The sequence below is a fragment of the Onychomys torridus genome, chromosome 3, assembly GCF_903995425.1.
Source record: "Onychomys torridus chromosome 3, mOncTor1.1, whole genome shotgun sequence".
NCBI classification, from domain to species: Eukaryota; Metazoa; Chordata; class Mammalia; order Rodentia; family Cricetidae; genus Onychomys; species Onychomys torridus.
Genome location: NC_050445.1, coordinates 3367265 through 3376343, shown reverse-complemented (window position 1 = coordinate 3376343; position 9079 = coordinate 3367265).

The window sequence follows — 9079 nt, the reverse complement described above, 5'->3', positions numbered from 1 at the left end:
GTAATATAAAGGAGATAACTCCCTATCTTTATATATAGCTCCATGTTTGTAAATGTGTGTGTGTGTGTGTGTGTGTGTGTGTGTGTGTGTGTGTGTGTAAATTATGAGATATACCACAGTGTGCCTTATGCAAGCAGCACACTCAAAAGAGATGGTGGTGTTAGTCAGTGTGAGTTCAGTAGCCTAAGAACTGGAGTGGCTGGCAGAAATTTCAGGAAACAGGCCAAGAGGATGAGAGGAAACCTCTCAGCTCTGGCAGACAGAAGCAACTGCCTCCTTCCTCTTGCTTAGTTCTGTGTCAGCATCAGTGACTGGCTGATGCTCACCACTATGGAAGAAGGACATTTGCTTTATAGTGTCCACAGACAGATCTTAATGCTAATTGCAGCTGGAAACACAGAACAGTTCCAACTAATGCTTAATCTGGGCACTCTATGCCACAGTCAAGTGGACACTTCAACCCTCCTCATAGTTTGCCTGTGCTAGGACCAGCGGGGCAGATGCTCTAGGCTGGCACAGGTTGGCATAGGACGGTCACAGAGCCTGTAGGAAATTCTGGAACAAACAGGCCAGTGGGCAGACATGAGGGAGGCACCTGTGAATCTCCTGGGATTAAGGGTTGCTGCTGGCATTGGGTTGTCTGAGCATAGGTGAGGTCTGAACAGGTCTTAAGTAGAGGAGTGATCAGATCCAAGGTATGTGTTCCAGGACCATTGTGCCTGCTCAGCCAGGAGTGACATTTGGGGTCAAGACCAGCACTGCTGTCTGGATCTGCAGTGGTCCTGCTGCAGCTTGGGTCTGTGGTGATGTTCATGGCTGGTGTTAGCATGGGGGTCATTGGAAACATGCTTTGCTGAGCTGCTCTTACTCTTCACCAGCCCTGGGATGGCTGGTCCTGCCCCTCACTGGACATTGCAGCAGGTGAGTGGGTCCTACCCCTCAGGAGAGAGCTTGCCCCCACACTCAGGAAACATGACCCACTCCTCAACATAGCTATGCACCTCACCTGAGAAGCGCATTCGAGTTGCCTGTGTGGTTCCAAGGAAGGTGAGCTGACCCCAAGAACATGAGAGCAGGAAAGCTGACCCTGCCCCTTGTATGCCCCCAACAGCAATTGGGAGAGAGGGCCCTGCACTTTGTCTGGGCAAAACAGTATTGCTGGCCCTGGCGTTATCAGTGAGGGTGACCCAGATCTGAGGGCCTGAGAGTAGGAGAACTGGTCCCACTTCTTGCTGTAGGCTGCATTGAGAGAGCTCATCTGGGTAGTGAAGATGAGGGGAAGCTAGTGAGCTGACTAACCCAGCTACCAACCAGGTCCAGAACCAGGGTTCTGAGTTGGCTTACCCCAATATCCACCAAATCTATGAACTATTGGAACATGTGAAGGGGACAGAGCTACAGATCCAAAACAGCAGGATCTCCTTGACACAGGACAACAGGATGTCAAAGAGGAGCCCCAGTGAGAACCCACTATGGGTGGTGTAGCAGAGGTTTCAAGCTAGACCAATGACTCGTGGCAATGAACACTTGCAAGTAAAAATGAATGGACTAAAGGGTAAACTGTGTGACTCAACAGGAATAGGCCATACTACAGCTTCTAGGACAAGATGATGATGATGATGACTCTTCTTATCCTCTCCCTCTTCCTCCTAATTTTTCTCCTCCTCTTCCTCTTCCTTCTCTTCTTTCTCCTCCTCTCCCTTTTTCTCCTCCTTCTCCTCTTCCTCTTTTTCTTCTGTTTCTTTGTTTGGTTTTATTTTTGGTTTTTCTTTTAAATTTGGTTTTGACTTGGAGGGGGGAGGTTGCAAGGATAGTGAGCAGACATGAGGAGACGGGGAGATAAGTGAGATGATGTGAAATCCACAAAGAATCAATAAAAGTAAAAAAAAAAGAAGGAGGAGGAGAATAAGAAGCTGGGCACTGAGCTATTGCACCAACAGAGGCAGAGACAGTGGCTCAGAAGTAGACGGTGGCAGTGGTGGTAATGTGCGGCACAGCCAGGAGGATTTCCCAACACAAGGAAAACATCTCTTCCAAGTACTTAGAAAAGATACAGGGCCTTCTTAATCCGTGAACAACTCTACTTTCCAACTTAAGAAGGTATTTCAGCTCAGAAATAAGAATTAAAATCTTCCTTCCTCTGTATTTTCTGAACAAACCAAGCACTGGAGGCTGCACTGCCATAGATAAGATTTAGCGCATCTAGAAGCATCAATAATTGAGTAAAAGAGTACTAAGTTATGCTGAAAGATGGGTAATCGGATGTCATGCCTTAGTCCGGGGGCAGGGGACCAGCCAGTCTCAAAGAGCATCAAGAAGCCAATATTTATGTTTGTCTTTTCTGCCTATATTTTGTCAGATATCTGGGACACAAACAGAATTCTTATTGGGAGATATTAACTCTCTGAGAAACACAATACAATTTTGGCATGCTGACAACAAAACTCCTTTCAATAAAGCCCGGGGTAGTTCATGAATAATTGTCTACATCCACAGGCATAGTAGAATGCAGGGTTGAGGGGATTGTTTCTTTGAACTTTCTGGGGTTCCCTCTCACAGGGCTCTGTGACCCCTGCCACAGGCAAAAAGGCAGAGATGTCAGTGTAGAAGCAGCAACTGGATTTAGGTGTGTCCCACTCCAAACTTTTGGTGGATCAGACTTCCAAGCATAGGTGACAGGCCCAGCTCTCTCAGGTCCATCTCAAGCAGTCTAAGAGATTGGTATCAAAGTCACATGACTACTGGAGCTTAGACAAATTGCTTAAAGCTTCCACGTACTTGCCCTAGTGTTGAGAGATAAGATCAATACTTGCCCTTCCCCTCTGCCATAACTCCTCTGAAAAGAAAGCAGTATGTGAGACATGGGAGGTTCAGAAGCACAGAAATAAATATTGGAAAAAGAAGAGCTGGGTTAACTTCACGTGAACTATGAGCAGTCTGAGAACGGAGGCTGCCTCCCCAGGGTCCCAGAGTTCCAGTGCACGAGGCATTATCTGTTTACCTTCCTGGAAGAGGTCCATAGTTTTCACGTCCTTCCTCAAAAGCTTTAAAATATCTTCCTTGAGCTGCCTTGCAATGTCTTCCCTTCCTTCCTCTGTCTCCACAGACAGATCCTCAAGGCTCAGCATCCCAGGATTTATATAGCCCTCAGCAACACCCAGTGTACTAGCACCCTCTCCTGTCCACTTGCACAGGGCCTCCCCCTGAGTATGGCCCTTTCTAGGGAAGCATAGCTGGACACAGGAGCCAGGACTTGAAACTGTCCCTTCTTCTTCCACAGCTGCATGCTGGCTGGCTTTAGCACATGGGTGGCCTGAGGGTGTGAGTAAGTGAGTCCAGAGGAAGCACACAAACAGACAACAGAGCCCTTGGAGTAGGGGATGAGGAGGTTAGACCGTGTACTCAGCACTGTGAAAGAACCACACAGACTTTGCCTTGTTGAGTCTCCTTCATGAGAAGTCCAACAAGAAGAGTGCTGGGCCCACACACCGAGGTGATGTGATGGCAGCAGGGCCTTGGTAATTTCAGGAAGTAGTTCATGTTCTAGGACTTCACACACCTACTGCCATTCTGCATTTTTATCCGCTTAATCCATAAATGCCATAGCTATCATTAGAGGAACATATTTTGTACAATTTGTGTGATTTTCCCTGGGTACTACTTACTTTCCTCCGCTGTGACAAAGTACCCAATAAGCCAACTTAAGGGAGGAAGGGTTAACTTTGAGTCACAGTTCAAGGGTGCAGTCCATCATAGCGGGGAAGGCATGGTGGCAGGAGTGTGAGGCAGCTGCTCACATTGCACCCCTTTTATTCAGTCCAGAACTTCAGCTGGGGATCAGTGCTGCCTGCATTGAAGATGGGTCCTCACATCTCAGTTAATCAGATGTAGAAATTCCCTCACAAACGTGACCAGTGATTGGCCTATAACCCGTGAAGCTGACCATTCCCTCACAGGCGTACCCAGTGATTGACTGTCAGCTTGACAGTTAACGTTTTCCATCACATCCGGTTCCCATTGCTTTGGATTCATACGGTAGAGGCTGTGGTCAAAAAGAAGGGATAATTATATTCTTACCTAAAATGATAAATTCACAAGTAATTACCAGAATAATTGAGGCAGTAAATCTCAACAACGCACATACAGTTCATTGTAATCAACAACTACAATTGAGGAGGAGGTCAATCTCAGGCACCTATGTGCAGCATGCTCTCTGTGCTCTAGTGAGTGGGGCACAAGAGCTTTAGGAAACGGTCAGGGCATTTTATTGGATTTAAGATGTAGAATGTGACCTCATGTGTGGAAATCAGAGATAGATAAAGGCAGAAGCTCCCTTGAGACAAGATGGCATCTGCTCCATTGAGCACTAGATCCTCTGCTGCCACAAAATACACCTTCCATAAATATTTTCTCTGTATTTATATGTATATATGTGTGTATGTATGTATATATAGGTATACATGTATGTGTATACAGATGTGTGTTTATGTGTGTGCAAATATGTACATATTTATGTACCGATATGTGTATATCTGTAGGTGTGTGAATGCTGTAGGTTTATGAGTATGGGTGTGTCTTAACAGGTTTGCCTATGTATGTGGAGACCAGTGATTAGCTTTAGGCATCTTTGCTCAGGAACTATCCACCTTCTTTTTTGAGCCAGAGTCTCTCACTAGAACCTAGAGATTGCCAATTAGGCTTGGCTAGCTGGCCACTAAGCCCTGGGGACCCTCCTGCCTCTGCCTCCCTCGGATTTGTTTTACAAATGGTATTAAGTCTATCACCACATCTGGCCTTTCATGTGGGGGTTCTGAGCCAAACTCAGGTCTCAAGCTTGTGCAGGAAAAGTTAACAGCCAGCCATGTCAGAAGGTTTTCTCATGGAAATGTATGAATAATTCCTTGGTCAGAAGGTTGACAGCTGGTATATTAGTTCTGTAAAACATATATATTTAGAGAAGTCAAAAGTCAGTTTTGAACTCACTGATCAAGACTCAAAAATTTCAAATACATTCCATTAATTATGAAGGTAAATTTTCTGCAGAGGAATCACGTGTTTTCAGTGGGGCCAATAGCTGCTGTCAACAACTGTACCTCTCCCTTCTCTCTGGAGGAAGGCAGTGTCTGCTATTACCCAGGGCCACATGTTGTGGCCCCAAACAGGTCTGATGAGACCTGATGTCTTTGCCAGTGGCAACTGCACATATGTGACTTTGAAATGGTAAATGAGACAAAAACTAAAACCTGAGAATTGTGAATATGTATTTAATCTTAAATCCCTCTGAAGGGTGCAGAAGTGGGGCTGGAGGACAAAGAACTATGCACCTCTCTCTAGAAGGTTTGTACATAATAGCTTATACATTAAAGTCCAGAAGGGCTGTTATTTATGTGGTAGAACAAACATTGAAATAAAATGTGTATTTAAAGATGCCATGGGGATAAAGAGGGAAAGTCTCCAGTTATTAGGTTCTGCTGATATGATGATGGATTAGAAAATCGGTGATGACATGGTATAGCTGTGCTGTCTAAAACCAAAGGCAACTACTAAAACAACAAAGAGTCACAGAAACCAAGGTGACAAGGCGTGCAGAGGGGACCAAGCTGCAATGAGTCCAAAGGTGGAAGGAAGAGGAGAAGGGAAGAGACCAGACCCTCAGCACTCATCTGGTTCTTTATATTATCAACACAGGCCACTTTCTGAGCCCTCTTGGGCTTTTCTGCAGCCTTTTTAACTCCTATTCATTCTGTAACCCATACACACGCATACATATATCATATATACTGTGTTCTGTGTGATATGGTAGTTAATATCAGTAATCAAGATTACAATAAAAGCCTGCACTCGCCGTGGCTGGCTTACCAAGGTAGATGGGATTATATGAAACAGTTTGGCCATTGAAACCTCTAATCCTTGTGAATGTATTACTCTTTAATAAATTTTATGACATTGTAGAAAGACATAAACATGTTCATCTACGCTTTTGGTATAGATGCTCACAGGTGGGGAGTTGTGTCGGAAAACAGTGTTGAAAGGACTAGCTGAACTTAAGGATGTTCCACTCATGTTTATAACTTATCAGTTTATTAGGAAGAGTCTGAGCCACTCCAAGCACAAAGCTTGTACTGTCTATCCCCTGGAAACTGCATTCTCTTGGTGTTGACACTACACATGAATGGTGCCAGCCTGGGGCGCTCACTAGACCTTTGATGGGAGATCTTTTGCAAGGCTTGATTAACTGATGCATTCATTAATAGCTCTCTAAGCTCGGTTCCCACCTTATCCCAGAGGCTGGGTTGGCAGCATGTGGGCCACCAGTCATAACTAATGTTTTTACATCAATTATATATTTAGCATAAAACATCAGACATGGTTCAGATACCCACCGGATCCCGGGATCCTCCTGTCACTCAGGGAGTGCTAAGGACTTGGAGAATTCCTTCCAGAGGCCAGGAATAAATACAAGACCTTAATTCTGGCAAAACCAAATTCATCATTAGAAACCACATTAACACTGGCCCAGAGAAACCTGGAGTAGCTATGTTGCTATCAGACAAAGTAAATTTAAAACTAGATAATATTACAGCTAAAGAGGCATTTTATAATTATATGATAACTCTGAAGATCTGTGTAATTCACAGTTGAGCTTCAACATGCTGGAAGTAAAGCCCAACTGCATTTCAAAGAGCAACTTGCAAATCTACAATTATAGCTAAAGGTTCCCAAACTTCTTTCAAACATGGACAGAGCCAACTTGGACACCAAACACTGCTACCTATATGATGGCCTTTCCATTGCAAAGCACACTCCACAAGGGCAAGGGGTGTGCACAGCCTGTGTGGCTACCCACAGAACACTCTCGGAATGGGCTCTCTTCTGGACCACAAGGCAAGTCACAACACATATAAAGTCATCGAAATCACAGAGAGTGTGTGATCTGACTATAATGGAAAAAAGACTAGAAATAAATAACAGCATGGGCTCTGCAAAATGTCCACCTATTCAGAAACCAAGTTACAGCTCTTTAAACAATCTGTTTCAAATAAAAGATTAAAAATGAAATCCAAGGAGAAATCACAAAGCTATGACCGGTTGTGAATGGGATGAAAATAAAATTATGACATATTAACTTGGGGTACTTTTAAAAGCAACTCTTGGAGGAAATTTATTACATGGAGTGACCACATCAGGACAGAACAATAGTTTGTAATTGGCATCTTAACTTCCATCTGCAAAAACTAGAACAGAAAGTAAATAAAACCAAAGAAACAACACACAATCCAAGTGAAAATCAAGACAACCATGCTAGCAAAGCAATAGCCAAGAAGAGGCAGTTCTTTGTGGTCAATAAAATAAGTGAAAGTCTAGCCAAAGTAACCAGGAAAAATACAGGACTGCAACTGGCATAATGTTCAATAAAGGACTGGAGGGATGCCTCGCTGGTTAAGAGCACTGGCCACTCTTGCAGAGGGCCTGGGTTTGATTCCCAGTACATACATGGCTGCTCACAGCCATCTGAACTCCAGGTCTGGAGAATATGATACTCTTCTGAACTTCACAGGCCCTGTATGCATGTCCTTACATGCAGAGAAAACAGTTATGGACATAAGCAACATAAATCTCTTTTCAAAGTACAAATGAGTGCAGTGGAGTTGCCCTAGAGTCTACAGATACTTAAAACGTGATACATATGTTAATAGTAAGGAATGCTCTGTGACAATAAATTAACCAACTGCAGTGAAATGTAAAATTATTTGAAAGATATATGGCTTAGTCAATGTTCTAATGCTGTGAAGAGACACCATGATCAAGGCAACTCTTATGAAAGCAAGTATTTAATTGGGGACTTGCTTACAGTTTCAGAGGTTTAGTTGATGATCACAATGGTGGGGAGCATGGCAGCATGCATGGCACTGGAGAAGTATTGGAGAGCTGCATCCTTATCCACTGGCTGAGAGAGACTCAGGGTATGACATGGGCTTCTGAAACTTCAAAGGCTACACCAGGGACACACTTCCTCCAACAATACCACACCTCTTAATCTTTCTAATCCTGTCAAATAGTGTACCCCCTGGTGATTAGACATTCAAATATATGAGGCTATGGCAGCCATTCTTTTTCAAACCATTACAATATGTAACACCAAAGTCCATCTCCAAAGCATTTTTACCTGAATTGTCTTGCATCTGTTAGTGAAATGGAATTTTCTGCTAAAACCATTTCCATAAAGAAAATCTACAGGTTTAATGGTTTCATTGGTGAGTCCCACAAGCATGTAAGAAATAATAACCTAGCATCATGGTAAACGATCATCAGTGTCAGCACCCAGGAAGCTAAGATGCTGAGATGGGACAATTGTGAGTTCAAGGCCATCTTGGAATACATAGAAAGACACTGCATCAGTGCCATTTGTGGGATACCTCCCTGTGAGTTATCCATTAGGGAGGCCATGTAGGTCCCCTAAACAATGCAGTCCAATGTTCTTGGTTATCTGCCACAAGTAGTTGGTAAGAGTCTATTGTTGAAGATACCACACACTGGTTGCATGCCATAGAAAAATCAATCTGAAACTAAACTGGAAGCTTCCTCTCTGCTGACCAGCTTTCACTGTGATGCAAGATATTACACAGGCTGCTTGGAAGAGAATGTTTTTGATGGTCTTTACCCAGTTATAGACCCTGAGTGCTAAATATGATTGTCTTTCCAGGCATGATGTGCCCATTAGTGATAGAGTGGCATGAAAATTATGGAGTCAACCAATTTCTTCTGACCAAAGTTGAGGCTTGCTTCACAAGAGATAAACATGTCAGGTAAACTATCAACTTGATCCAAAGCCCTTGGCTGAGAAGACCAATGACTGTAGGGATCAACCCACTCCTGCTGTTTTGTTAGATTGACAAGCACAGACTGTATCTGTCTCCATGACACCATGTTCCCTTTCATGGTACACTAAAGGCCCAGCACAGAGCATAGAACTATGACAAAATCCTGTGTCAATAAAACACATATAATGTACCTAAATATGTCTGAGACTTTTATAACTAAATTGATGCACAGATAAGAGTTAACTGTGGCACATAGG